Source organism: Poecilia reticulata, chromosome 10, assembly GCF_904066995.2.
Source record: "Poecilia reticulata chromosome 10, P_reticulata-male-v2, whole genome shotgun sequence".
Classification (NCBI taxonomy): domain Eukaryota; kingdom Metazoa; phylum Chordata; class Actinopteri; order Cyprinodontiformes; family Poeciliidae; genus Poecilia; species Poecilia reticulata.
The window spans coordinates 1673087-1687855 of record NC_088839.1 but is presented as its reverse complement, the minus strand read 5'-3'; the positions used below and the strand labels follow the sequence as shown (position 1 = coordinate 1687855).

The following is a 14769-nucleotide window of genomic DNA, read 5'->3' as shown; positions in this document are numbered from 1 at the left end:
TAGATGGAATCGCTTGTTTCATGTTCAATCTCAAGTCTTGCTCTGTAATTTTATTTTCTATATGTCTCCTGTTTCTTTTATCCTCATTTCGAATCTTAATTTCTCTTTATGCTCATCCATAGCTTTAGTTTATGTTCAACCTGTCTCCGAGCACTCCCTCGACGTTATGTCAGCACTCCTGTCTTTTTCAGTATTCTCTTCATATGATTATGCATCTCTTCCCTGTATCCATAGCTTACTCTGTGCCAGACGAGCACTCCGCATTTCGCTGGTGGTGGTTGGTCTACCTTGTCCAAAGTGTAAACTTATCATGTGATTGTCCCTTCTGTGTCCTCCCATGCTGTAACCTACAGGTTTGTTTCTGTTATTACTCACTCGCATCCTTCAAAGATTGAACCGGCAAGTCTACTTCTAGCTTCTTTGTCCCTCAACCAATCAGCTCTATTGCCAACCTTTCGGTTTCCCTGAAGCTATCTCAGTAACCCATCAGCTGGCCCTTTAGCAGTCTGACTCCACGCCATCCCAGTAACCCTGCATGTCTGCCCCAACAGCTGTCCCACGTCCCAGCGTCATTCAGCCCCAACAGCTGTCCCACGTCCCAGCGTCATTCAGCCCCAGCAGCTGGCCCATGTCCCAGCGTTGTTCAGCCCCTGCAGCTGGCCCATGTCCCAGCGTCGTTCAGCCCCTGCAGCTGGCCCATGTCCCAGCGCCGCTCAGCCCCTGCAGCTGGCCCATGTCCCAGCGCCGCTCAGCCCCAGCAGCTGGCCCATGTCCCAGCGTCGCTCAGCCCCAGCAGCTGGCCCATGTCCCAGCGTCGCTCAGCCCCAGCAGCTGGCCCATGTCCCAGCGTCGCTCAGCCCCAGCAGCTGGCCCATGTCCCAGCGTCGTTCAGCCCCTTCAGCTCGCCCATGTCCCAACATTGCCTGCCCCTCCAGCCAGCCCGTGTCCTAACCTTTCTCTTTGTTGGTCCATGTCTCAGTGTTTTTCCTTTCCCTCATACTTTTCAGTGTGGCTCCCTTACCATGGGCACCTATCCTACAGCCTTTCTTCAGATATATTTGTGTCCCCTACCTCCCCAACTCCTGCCTGGCTCCGTGCCTTCAACTATCCTTCACTCTCTTTCCCGATATTATTTCGGCTCTTTCCTTAGCAGGCCTTCATTCTCCAGATGAGCATCATAACATGAAAACCCCTCTATCAATCAAATTTGATTCCTCCTATCAGCTTCTCATCTTCTAGTTTTCTGCACTCCTTCGGCCTACAACTCGTACTTTTCTTTTCTCCACGCATCATCAAGTCGGCATACAAGTTTTAGGTCTCACCTTTCCTCGGGCCTCTGCCCCGGCCTCAGCCCTTTTTTTTGGGGAGAGCATCCCTTATCAGTTATCGGGATGTTCATCGAGTTCACATCAAATCTCAGCTCAGATTAGCTGCCGGGGTCCGAGCGCCAAAGAACTGTTGTTCGTTCCTGTCATTAAATCTTTTAATTGTTCCCTTTTGTCCGTCTGAGTCTCTCCAGATTGAAATAGTTGCTTTGGGGTTTAGTTACACTTTCAATAATTATTTGATAAGTTATTTATTGTAACTTTGCACTCTTTAATCTCCTTAACTTTTAGAATAGGAACAAATGTGGCAAATATATTTATTCAGACTCCTTGACTGTGATAACCCCAAATAAATTCCAGTTCTCCAACTGCCTTCAGAATAGGGTTGTGTAATAATATTGATTTTGCGATATATATGGATATTTTCTTTCCTAGAAAAAAATTGATATTCATCTGCAAGTATCGTAACATGCAACTGTCATCTTGCTCACTCACTGCTTGCTTTGCCGGGAGAGTGACTCGGTCAGGCTTAGGCCCCGTTTACACGACAACGATTTCGGGGGAAAACGGAAGAGTTTTGTTGCGTTTGTAGTTTGCATTTACACGAAACCACCGAATGTTTTCTCCAACAACGGCACAGATTGAAAACGGGTTCCAGAGTGCGATATTTCTGAAACGTAACGTTTTCCGTTGTCATGTAAACCTAGAAAACGGATCTTTTCTTCCAGAGAATCCCCAGCTCATGCATAGTATGACGCAAAACATAGCTGCTTCCTACAATCCACAGAAGAAGAAACTACTCACAATGCTGGTGTTCGGTTCCCTCAGCGTCTCTTCACCGCTCCGCACCGCCCAGGTGGCAAAATACACGGCTGCTTGTTCAGCGCTTTTATCTAGAGAACTACGGACCAGCCCGGCTCCAGACCAGTTTAACAGGGGGGGCATCGACTTATTTTGGGGGGCAAAATGAGTCTACGTAGCTGAACATAGACAACAACACCAGCAGCCTACAGGCTACTGGTTAACAAGCTTAACGTGCTGTATTGATATTAGCCAGTCATCTTTTAGCTATCATCACCTGCATCCAACAGCTTTACTCAACTCAGTCGGTTAGTTCGGGGGCAAAACTGTGCCAAGTTATTTACGTTTTGCTGGTTTGCTGCCATGATTCTAACACACCTGCGCAGCAGCATCAGGTCTCCTTCGCTGCCTCACAGGTGTAAACCCAGCGCAAGCGTCTCAGCGTTCATGTTGCGTTTGAAGGCGGCTCGGAAAAACAGGTTACGACTTGTTAGCAACGGATAAAACTGTTTTAACTGCTGAAAAAGGTAACAGAGGACACGGATATGGGACGTGCGGGAACTCCTATTTTATCAAATTGATATAGGAATAACAGACTGTTGGCCATTCCAAGGTAAATACAATAAACAGCTTCCAGTCCGGGGCTCGCTACAGACACCGTGAAAGCTCAAACAAGGTTTTTCGGCAAAGTTATCCCACTTTTTCCAACTGCATGCGCCCTAATCAGACCACAATGCATGTTCTCTCACGGAAATCCACATGCCTTCAAGTACAACTTTTTTTTAAACACATGCGCACTTTCAAAGTTTCAAAGAACCTAGCACCAACTAGGCGCAGCGAGAGCATTACACGTTTTCGATGTGTACCGTTACTGTGTAAACACAGATCGTAATTAGAACGTTATCGTGTAAACGATCAAACAAAAACGGAACAAAAGTGCCGTTTTTGTTGGATCGTTGTCGTGTAAACGCCCCCTTAGAGTGATTCCTTCAGATGTTAAGTGTCAAGGTAGAAAAGGTATCAAACTCTTCAGAGCAGGTAGTTGGTGCACTTTATTTACTTTTCAAATGCATGTAAGCTACAGTTTGTACTGTTTCAATTAAAAGAAACTTGTTTTCTCACCATTTCCTTTGATTTATTTTGTCCAGCTGTCGACTTTAAGTCTGTGTCCATGTCCAACCAGAGCCAGGTATTGTGTAGTTGGTGCTTGGTGCTTTTAATCAGTTTTCAGTTAAATTAATTCAATCCAAGTCTATAGCCACAAAATGTCACCAAAATCACTCTGTCCCTATAAAATCCTTTCAGAAAATCACAAAAGTGTATTGAATTGTATCGTTTGCTGAATATCGCAATATATATCGTACTGTGAGCAGAATATCGTGTATCGTATCGTGAGATTATTGTATCACTACAGCCCTACTTCAGAAGTCACCTAATTAATAAACACGGCTCATCTGTGTACAATTTAATCTCAGTCTATGTGGAATTGTTCTGTTTCTGGCCTCAGAGGCTTGTTAGAGAACAGACAGAATCATTATAAGACCAAGAGCACAGAACGCAGGTCAGGGAGAAAGTTGTGGAGAGGTTTAAAGAATAAATTAGCATTTTAAAAAACATATTCAATTTTCCATCCACATTACTATTATTTTCTACTTTGTGTAAGTACTTTGTGTACTACTTTGTGTACTTACACAAATTAGAAAGTACTTGCTTACATCAGCCCTTACACTTCAGAAGTATGGGCTGATGATGGCAAAACCAGTGTCCTCCATACAGCCCTGTCCCACGTAGAACAAGATGCTCTTTGTGGACTACTCCTCTGATTTTACACAATAATTCCACAGATTATTGTTAACAAAATGCATTCTTTGAATATACCATCACCTGTGAATGAATCAGAAACTTTCTCACTATTTGTCCTCAGACCACCAGACTTGGGCGTCACTGCTCAGTCCACCCTCAAATTCTGCACTGCTTCACCACAAGGATGTGTGCTGCTCTACACCTGACTGTATACATGACTGCACACATACTCACTCCTCCAACACAATCATAAAATTTTGCCGATGACACTACTGTCATTGGACTTATTACAAGAGGAGATTAATCCTTATACAGAGATAGAATTCAGATCCTAGCAGAATGGTGTGGAAGTCAAGCTTTTGTTGTATTTAGCTACAACAAAAACCAAAGAGATGGTGATAAATTTCTGGAAAAATAGAACTGAACCATTTCCTCTCTTCTTTCATGTGAAAAGGGTTCAGACCTTCAAGTTCCTTGGTGTTAACATCTCTGAAAACTTCTGCTGGTCAGAAAACACGTCATTGGTAAAGAAGGCCTAAGATACCTGGATCTGCTTCGAAAAAAAGCATCTGGACCAACAGCTGCTTGTGTCCTTTTATCACACCAATCAAATGAGTCGGTTTTGGCATATTGCATCACTATATGGTTATTCCAGCTGCTCTGCTGCCGACAGGAAAATTCTGCAGAGGATTATCAGGTCAGCCAAAAAGATCATGGCCTGCCAAATCCCTCCAGTCCAGAAAATTTCAAGCTCAAGAAGACAATACAGAAGTATAAAGTCAAAGACAATGGGGTATATGCCACGGACCTCCGTTTTAGCACTTCCACATTTTTTTGCCACATAGAATGGTTCCGGTTCACAGGCAACAGTATGTTAACAGTGGCTCCTCAGTCCTGCAGGACTATTAATGACGCCTATAGAATTATTCAGACGTCCTGAAACGCTGCAACAACAACAAAGGATTTAAGCTCAATGTGTCAAACTTCACAATAACTTCGAAGGTAAGTTAATAAATCGTTTGCATTCACCATAATGCCTCATATGTCTGACGTAGCAAACAGGGACAAGCTTACAAAGATGCTATGTAAACTAAGTGTTTTGATTATCTGTGCAGTGTTCAATCTACATATCTATGCTGTATAGATATATATATAAAACATATAGATCTGTCTATATTGTGCCCAAGCTATCAGTCGAAGCTGAAGTTAGCTTCGGAAAATAGCTAAAGGGCGATTACACTTAATTTTTCACTATCTTGAGCTTTTTTAATGTGTTGTACTTTAAAACCAACACCTAGACATTTCAAACCTAACTAGATTATTCTGTGCTGACAGCAGAATAAGTAAAAAAATTGTGAAACCTTCTAATTGATTTGTGAAATTTGTAAAATGTCAATAATGGATTCCAGAACCCATTAGATCTGAATTATTAATTTGGCATTATTTGTTATTTTAACTTTTCCGTTTTCTTTTTTTTAATCTTTATTATAGTTGGAGTTGGACAGGAGTTCTGTTTGGTGGCTTCCTGGAGGGAGAGATCAGCTGAGCTAATGTTACCAACAACTTTTCTCCTGCTATTAACTTTTCTGCTTTTCTTTATATAAAGTATTTCTATCAGTTGCTCTGTTTCCATTTTGCTATATTTTTTATTTTTACCTTAATGCTTACCTGGTCAGGTGAGGTGGAAATGTACATCCTCTTGATTACTGACAAATGTCAGAACCACATGGACTGAGCTGGTTACATCAGATCAATCTGAATCTTTATTTCTCATTAAAACGACTTCTTGTAATTTTAAGACATTGTTATAAAATTTCATCTTTATTCTGCTGTAACGATGACTGCATTCTTGTATTTAAAATGTCTTGTATCCTGACCGTAATGCTCCCTTATACAACTCACAGAACAGATGATTGAAATAAAGACATTTTTTGAAAGTATTTTCTGTGATTTTATTATAGAAATTGAGGATGAGAGGAATCGATTAAAATCAAATCTGGTATGAAAAAAAATCTTGCAAGTCATATCATCCAGCCTTATTCAGTATATTAAATTATATGACTAACTGCATATTATCTAATATTCACATTTCTTTGCTGGTATTATTTAACATCTCACTTGAATTCCTGATCTACATGCAAATACTTGATATAATGTAAACACAGAGAAAAGGGGAAAAAGGTTTGTGAAATGTAGAGTATTATACATTTTATTGTAGGAACAAACAGGATAGCAAAATGAACAGTGAATATATAATATACTTCCTGGCAGCTAATCAGACATCAGACTTGTTTTGCCTTTACTGGTGATGAAAACTCGTCACTCTGGAGGAGAGGAAGTCCGGCTCAGCCCCGTCCAGGATGACTGCAGGGTCAGGGTAGCCAACAAAGTCTGCAGGTAGATTTTTGCATATCTGGTGCTCCGGTTTCAAGATCATAGTTTAACCAAGTACTGTAAATAAAAAGTTAATCCACGTTGTGATGATCCGGCAGACCGTGGACTGATGGACGCTGTCAGCTGGTCCAGGTGTTTGGATCCAGTGGAAAGGTAATCGGCACAGAGGCTCAATCATGACTCAGAAACATCACGAGGTGTTACGATGCAAACCTGAAAAATTAAAAACAAACAAAAAATCTAATAAGTGTCCATATTTAGCTGCACAACGTAATCAAAACTAATAAATCCTCAGCTCTTTTTGAGAGTTTTGTTTGAAAATAAATTGACGATATCTCAGGAAATTAAATGTTTAAGTGAAATAGTTCTGGTATCACAAAGAAACTGCAAAAAAAATGTTTCAGATGTGTAACAACACTGAAGTTACTGAGTGAACTGAAATATTTACTACTTAGAAAATGCATGTTAAAATCTGAATACTCTTGAAAGTGTGCAGCTGAAATTAATTTAAACTACTAGCAGGCAGAGAACAGTGTTAGCCTAATATTTGTACCAACAAAAATACAAAAAATGTATTAATATAAGAGGCGTTAGTTTATAAAAGTCGAGGCAAACCTAAATTTACATTTTAAAAACAAAAAGCAGCAGGAGAATGTAACTTCATAACCTCATTTTCTAAGCAGAATCTCAGAGGAAAAAAAGAGAAATTACGTCTCTGTAATGCAAGAACAAATTATAGCAGCCAACTGGAAAAATTCACTCTAACGTGGATTATAATTATGAAACAGCGAAGGTAGATGTCATATTTTCAGGATTCGGGAAATACGTGATTTGTACCATTTGTTCTGTGGGTTTTTTATGTGGATTGGTGCCACTTAAACGGCTGTAAAGTGAAAGTTTTGGACCTTAATCTGACTGACTACTGTGTGGTTTGGATCGGGCTGAAGCGTTGCTGCTCTCGGTTGTTCTTAAATTACCTGCTCGGTGTCAGAGGGGCTCGTCGCTCCCACTGCATGTTAAATGTATTTTATATAATTGTCACATAAAAAAAGCTAAGGAATTCCCTAAAAATAATTTCATACTCCGTATAACACAAACACAAACATCAACACACGTATTGACTCACCTTGTGCCGAATCGCTGCCTCTGTTCTCAGCCTGTTCCCGTTGCAGTGAATTTCCTCCGGCATTATTTTTCTCCAACAAATTATTCCAGTGAACGAAGCTCGTACAGCTTCCTTTTAACCTCCGTCTTTCCATTTCTGACGCTGGATCTTCAATATCCTTAAGCTTTGAAATAGCAGGCAGCTACAAACCGGGTGTTAGCTGTAGTGGCTAAGTTTTGGCTACAGTCTGCTGTCACCTTGATATCAGCAGGAAAATGAAAAAATCTAAGCACTGGATGGTACCGGCTAATTACTGGACACAACGGCACACCAAAAAACTCGATTGTTGTACCAGTAGCTCACAGATATTTTAAGTTTTGCGTCTTTTTCATGGTACAGATCTTGCAGCTTTAGCTAAAAACAATAGGAGCAAGCAGGACCCGGAACCAATCTATGTGGCATAAATTCAAACGGAAATACGTCACCACCTCTCGTGGCATATGACCCATTAGACTGAAAAACATAGGGGGGTTTTCCCCATGGGCTATTCAAACTCCTAACTCAGCTACACATTAAAGCTTTCAGCAGAGCTACTCCATTAATATAGTTGCTCTGCTAAAAACGCTGTGCAAGGACAAATCTAATCTAATGAATACTTTTGCGAATATTCGGAATCAATCTGTAACCGTAAGAATTAATTTACCGTTAGCTTTTAGTGTCTATGACAGTTAAGCCGTTTTCGCACTGCAAGGAACGGAACGGTTCCACCCGTACTGCATATACACTGAGGACGCCATCGAAGCTGTACCTGACATCATTATTTTTGAAACTAAACAATGGTTTCGATGTAGCGGCCGAAGCCTTTTCCTCACAGATGCGGCGGAAAACTTTCTCTTTCCTCGTTGACCGATTTAGCTCATTCTGTACTCGTTCATCAGCGAGTAAGCGGAGGAAAAAATTTACCTCAATATTAGACCAGGTGATTGCACTGTATTGAGACGAATCCATTGCTAATTAAAACTAATAATAACAATATTGAAAAGAGCACTCTTTACAAAATAAAATACAGTTTAGTGAGAACCAGCTGTCAACAGAAAATCAACATCTGACTCCATAACAACCAATCAGCTGCTGATTCTAAGCAGAACCGCTTGGCCGGCCCAATTGGAACCACAGCTCTTGTGGTTCCAAGGGACCGGGTGGAACCGGTGTTATAGATCAACTGGTGGCTAAATCAACTGGTGGTGGCAGCTGGAAAAGACTGATGTTTCTGTGGGCGTGGCTTTTTAGGACCCTTTCACCTAACCAGGAAGTAAACAATCTGATAATCTTAAAGAACTACAAATCTTTGCAAAAATACTATCTGATTCCGTAAAACAACCACCAAGATCTCGGGAATAACTAATTAGAAAGACTTTATTGGTCTAATATGGTACATTGCCCTTTTGTTTTTTAAAGTTCATCTGCAAAACCATCAAAGCATGTAAATTACGCAGAACTTGTCCTTACTTATGCTTCAGAGGTTGAAACTCGTCAAATGAAGATTGAAATAGATCTTGATGTGGCATCACCAGATCTCAAAGCAAAGATTAATCCCTGAAAGCAGACATAAATGTTGAAGAACCTTGGGATTAAAAATGAAATGTTTAAAAAGATCGACTGGCTGTGTAGTTTTTCCATATATTCATCATACTGTGATATTTCAAACTGTTATCCACAGAAACTATAGCGAAATGTTTTTAACTGTTTCTGTAATGTTACATTTTATTTCCTAGCTCATTTACAGAAGACATGGCTACCGCAGATCTATGTGGCAGTGTCATTTCTTCATTATTGTTGATTTTTTTTCTCGTAATTTAACTAAACGTCTTTATTATTTTCCATCAAGTGACTGTAATTCTAAACCAAATGAGAAAAAACATTGTCTTATATACTTTTACATCAGAAACAGGTTAAAATCTTCACTTGAACTAAGATTCTGAAAGCTTCACCAGTTAATTCAGGTTTGCTTCCTAAAGCGCGGCTTGTCGTTAGATGATGATCAATGTCAGGTAGGAACATCAGCCTCTCACCTGTCGTCATAGTTTAGTGGTTAAGACGGCGCTCTGAACTCAGCGACCGCTGGGACAAGTTTAGTTAGCAGCGCCATCATCTGTTTCTCTTTTTTTGGACCAGTTTATAATATAATTCTCCTGCCAACATTTTGGAGGTAGTGTTGTTTAACAGGTTTGCCAGACAAACTTTAACTGTAAGAATATTGCAAGATTACCAAGTTGCACAGCTTTGCTTCTGCAGCCCAGTGAAGTCTTAAAGTGCAAACGAAATAATGTGGCTTCCATTAAATGAGAAATGAATTAGTTTGCATGGTATTATAACTGTTTATTGATATGTTTGCAGAGCATGTCAGTCAACATAAGACTGAAAAGACGTAAAATGATCGTCATTACTCTAATAATGCTGGATGGTAGTACAAATTCTGTTTAGTACAGTCTCCTTTGAAGTGGGGTATATTTTAGTGAACTTTTAAAGTATTATTCAATCATACCATTATGGTTTGAAGAGCTCTTAGAGAAAGTAGAGACATTTTTATATCTGTTTATTTACGTTTGTCGCGTTTTGATCAGGAAACGACAAAGCCGCCTAATTTTTAAAAACATCTGCGTTGAGGACCCCGTTTGACTGTCACTAGTTAATCTTAATGTGGCTCATTCTGTTTTTAATTTGATTTCCCTTCAACAGCTTGCAAACTGTTTCCCAGTAGAGAACACACGTACAAATACTGTAGATATGGCTCATAATCCGTTGGTGGTATCCGACAGTAATGTAGGAACGTTTATTATTATAATTTCGGCTGGTCAGTTTGGATATCACCACCAACAACATTGGCTGTTAACTTTTTATCATTTAGATGAGATTTTATTACAGTACAACTTATCAACATTACTTGATATTCCTTTCTAATTGGACACGTAAACAAGGAACACCATCAGGTATGCGAGTTAAATTGTATTAAATATTACCTCATTGTTTAGCGACACTTACTGTGGGTAGTAAGTGTCGCTAAACTGCAACACTTACCGTTTACCTTTTGCTTACCTGTAATGTAAGCAACTCGGATAACAGGTACTTGAGAGTCAATTCCAATGTTTTTCTGATCAGTGCTGGTTACAAAAAGCAAAAACTATCCACTTAGGTTTACATTGAGGATATTCATGAGTTGGAATTAATGTATTCTGGTGAACCTGAATGTGAATGGGATTGTGTTATTCATTGATCTGGTTATGCTCAAATGCGGTGTTTTCGAAGCGCAATGAAGGCTGTTCTTTAGAAAATTGTTTTGAAACGTAATTTTCACATGCAACATTAAACATATTTGCGTCAAATGGGATTTGTAATAAAGTTTTGCAAACGGTTTTTTCACCCAAGTAGCATTTTTCAACAGGCATCGACACGGCCACCTACAATTTGGAAACATCTGCGGTGCGCATAGGTTTCAACCAGTTGATTTTAGCCACCAGTTGATCTATAACACCGGTCGGAAGTTCTAATGCAAACACGGTCGGACCTACTTTGAAACGGTTCCGTTCCTTGCAGTGCGAAAAAGGCTTTAGTAAAACCCTAGCGCCAATCTCAGAGTCTCAACTGAATAATACTATAAGGAGTTTATTTTTAATTACGTCAGCAAAGTGGCTGACGTAATTACCCAACCCACCCAAAGCAGAGACAGCTGCCACTGTCTCTGCTTTGTATATCAATAAAAGTTCGTGTTCACCGCTACATCGAACCCAGCATGCGTTACCTCCTTCTTCCTCTTCTTTTTCCTCTTCTTCTTCTTCTTCTTCTTCTTCTTCTTCTTCTAGTTGAATTTTAATGGCGATTGGCATGAAACTTTAGGTAAGCATTACCGCCACCAACTGGTAAGGAGTGTGGGCCACATGACAAAAAAAAACTATATCCTATTAAACAACTTACACTGTTTAAGAAAATAAAATAAGGCCTCATATCCTCTACTTCCTGAATCTTTTTGTAATAAATCAACAATATCAAATTTTATTTTCATACTACTAAGGTTTCTAATTAACTTATTTCTTTGCATCAAATAATTCCTACAACTCAAAATAGCATGTTCCACTGTCTCATCTTCCCCGCAGTCACATTTCCCTGTCTGATGTTTCCTTATCAGAAATAATGACCTATTTAGTCCAGTATGTCCGATTCTAAACCATGAAATAATTATCTCTTCTCTCCTTATTCTTTCTGTTCTTCTCATTTGACCAATATTCTTTTGAATTTTATATAACCACCTTCCTTTCTTTTCTTCTTCCCATAATTTATGCCACCTCTCTCTTGTTTTTTGTTTAATAATACCCTTTATTTCTGCTATACTAAAACTAACATTAATATCTATCCTCACCCGATTATTAGTTCTCTCTTTAGCCATTCTGTCTGCCGTTTCATTCCCCCTAACCCCATGATGAGCTGGAACCCAAACAAAATGTACTGTTAGCCCCATCATATTGATTCTGTAAAGTGTTTGTCGTATTTCAATTAATGTATCTGGTGTACTATCTGATTTATTATTTTGCAAACTGAATAACGAAGAACTAGAATCTGAGCAAATAATTGATTATAATGCTCTGACCTCTTCCACCCATTGAACTGCTAACAGCAAAGCCAGCATTTCTCCTGTATACACCGAGACGCCATCACTGATCCTTTTTCCTACTTTAATTTGAAACCGTGGCACAATAAATGCTATCCCTACCTTATTAGCTGTATTTTTTGATGCACCTGTGTAGATTTGTATATAGTTATAATAGTCATTTAAGTATTCTTGTATTGTATATCTATTCATAATGTGAAATGTATCTTTGTTGTTCTTTTCTAAAAAAGAAAAATCAACCTCAGCATCAGGAAGTATCCAAGGTGGAACTGCAGATAATGGAACTGCCTGACATATATTTACCTGATTTAAATTAATTTCATTAACTTTAGAGTTTATTATCCATCCAAAGCTCTTTAATTGTTTATTTTCTTTTTCCCAGTCATGTTTAAGCATCTCTAATGTTAGATGATCATTTTTTGTCCCTGTAAATTTGACCAATAGTTTAAGGATAATTGATCCCTTCTAAGTATAAGAGGCATTTCTTCCATTTCAACCTGTAAAGCTGCTGTTGAAGATGTTTTAAAAACGAAAACTCTTCTTTTTCCCCTCAGTACTATTTAACTGATCAACCACATTCTCAAATTTCAATTCCCTATTAAAACCTAATTCCGTTTTTAATAATCTTCTTTGGCTTGCATATTTCCTACAACTAATAAAAACATGATCTATTGTTTCTTCAGCATCACACCAACTACATAAACCAGTAAGATGTTTCCCATCTTAAACAGAGTTCCATTTAGGAAACTATGCCCGGTTCTTATTCTGTTTAATGATAATTATCTCCTCCCTCCTGTTTATTCCTCTGATCCTTACTACATCAACTGTATTTTGTATCCTATATAAATGTCTTCCATTTATTTCATTAACCCACCTAATTTTCCACATCTTCTTGCTTTCTCTCCAAACTATACTTTTGCCTTCATATTTAGATAACTTTATTGCCATATCAATATCTTCTGTTTTAATTGCCTCCTTAGCCAGCCTACCTGCTCTTCCATTCCCCATAATACCTACATGAGCAGGAGTCCAGAATAATATTATATTTTTATTTTCTTCACATATCCTATGATGAACAGCCATAATCTCGTATAAAATATTTTGATGATTTTTTTTGTACGTCCCTTTTCAATATTCAACAATGCAGATAATGAGTCACTACAAAATATTATTTTACTTATTAGTTTCCTCCACCCATTCTAAAGCTACTAAAATAGCACATAATTCTACTGCATATATATACTCAAATAATTAGATGTTCTTTTTGAAATATTAATCTTTAAATCAGGAATCACTACTGCTACACCGTTGCTTCATTTTTGGGGTCTTTTGAACTATCAGTATATCAAATGATCATTACATTATTTATTCTGTATTTGATTATATTTCTTTTCTTAATATTTGATAGTGTTCTGTCTACATTAATATATTTCCAAGTCCATGTAGGTCTCAAAGGCCACAATACAGTTGGACTAAAATTCTTTATTATATGTATGAAATATTTTTTGCTCTGTCATCCCCAACCCACCCAAAACTATCAATTTGTTTCTTTCCTCTTTCCCAACAGTTGTCTAATATTTTCTTAAATGGGTGATCTGCATTATGTCATTTTAAACTTATCCAATAATTGACCATTAGCTGCTGTCTTAATGCATAATGGCATTTCTCCTGACTCTACTTGCAAAGCACATATTGGCGTTGATTTAACTGCCCCTAAACAAATTCTCATTGCTCTATCTTGAATAACATCTAATTTTTTTAACCTAGTTTTAGCCGCTGATCCATACACCACACTCCCATAATCTATTCTTGATCTAATTAGTGACACATAAACATTTTAAAGTGATTCGAAACTTGCATCCCATGTCAACTAAACACCTCATAATGTTAAAAACCTTTTTACTTTCCTCCATAACATGTCCTATGTGATTTTCCCAAGTTAATTTCTTATCAAAAGCTACTCCTAAAAAACAAAAACAGTCAACCCTTTCTAACTCTTTCCCATATAAATACAACTTTTTATCAACCGAAATGTTTTTATTTGTAAAAAACATTACTTTTGTCTTTTCAATTGAAAATGTAAAACCCCTGTCTGTTACTACCCAATAGTAAGTCCCGCCTACTCCTCACAACTCTTCGGACTCACTACTGCCCAGTTCTCTGTCCAACAGGTCAGGAAAATCCCCAGAACTCGGGTCTTACCCTAGAGATAGTTTGTGGAGAATTATCTGTTTAAACTGGGGTCGGAAAGGACTCGTCTAGCTCTAACTACCTTCAATCCAGAAGTTATAACCCTTTACAGTTGAGGAACAATCAGCTGAGTAGCCCTCACAGCTGCATAACCCCTACAACCACTCCTGTTAACGGTAGCTCCTCTCCTAAAATAACGGCACTTGTTAACGGCTAGATTAAGTTCAGTGACTTAGATTTAAGTCCCAGGGTCATTATTTTAACACTCACCAGAGGAAAACACAAAGCCACCCTGTCTCTAGAATCATGTATGTTAACTTTACCATATTTAGGAGAACCAACAATAATTAAGACTGACACAATTAAACTCACTGTTCGAATCCTCATTAGAATTTTAGAATACAGTTTTATTAAGCAAGCATTAGCAGGGGCACATGACAACAGGTTAAATTCCCAAAGATTATAAAAAAGGGAAAAATTATAATAAA

At 38.5% G+C, this 14769-nt stretch overlaps 1 protein-coding gene and 1 long non-coding RNA gene across 3 annotated transcripts in view; both read right to left on the bottom strand.

Annotated features, from left to right (window-relative positions):
* Positions 1–11317, bottom strand: part of ppp1r35 (protein phosphatase 1, regulatory subunit 35) — a 36033-nt gene extending 24716 nt beyond the window's left edge. For both annotated transcript variants that reach the window (XM_081611354.1, XM_081611355.1), the window contains exon 1: positions 11228–11317. The gene's annotated coding sequence lies outside the window, so the exon portion shown is untranslated. The remainder of the gene's footprint in view (positions 1–11227) is intronic.
* Positions 1–14769, bottom strand: part of LOC145553040 (uncharacterized) — a 462758-nt gene that overhangs the window by 380786 nt on the left and 67203 nt on the right. The window lies entirely within an intron of this gene.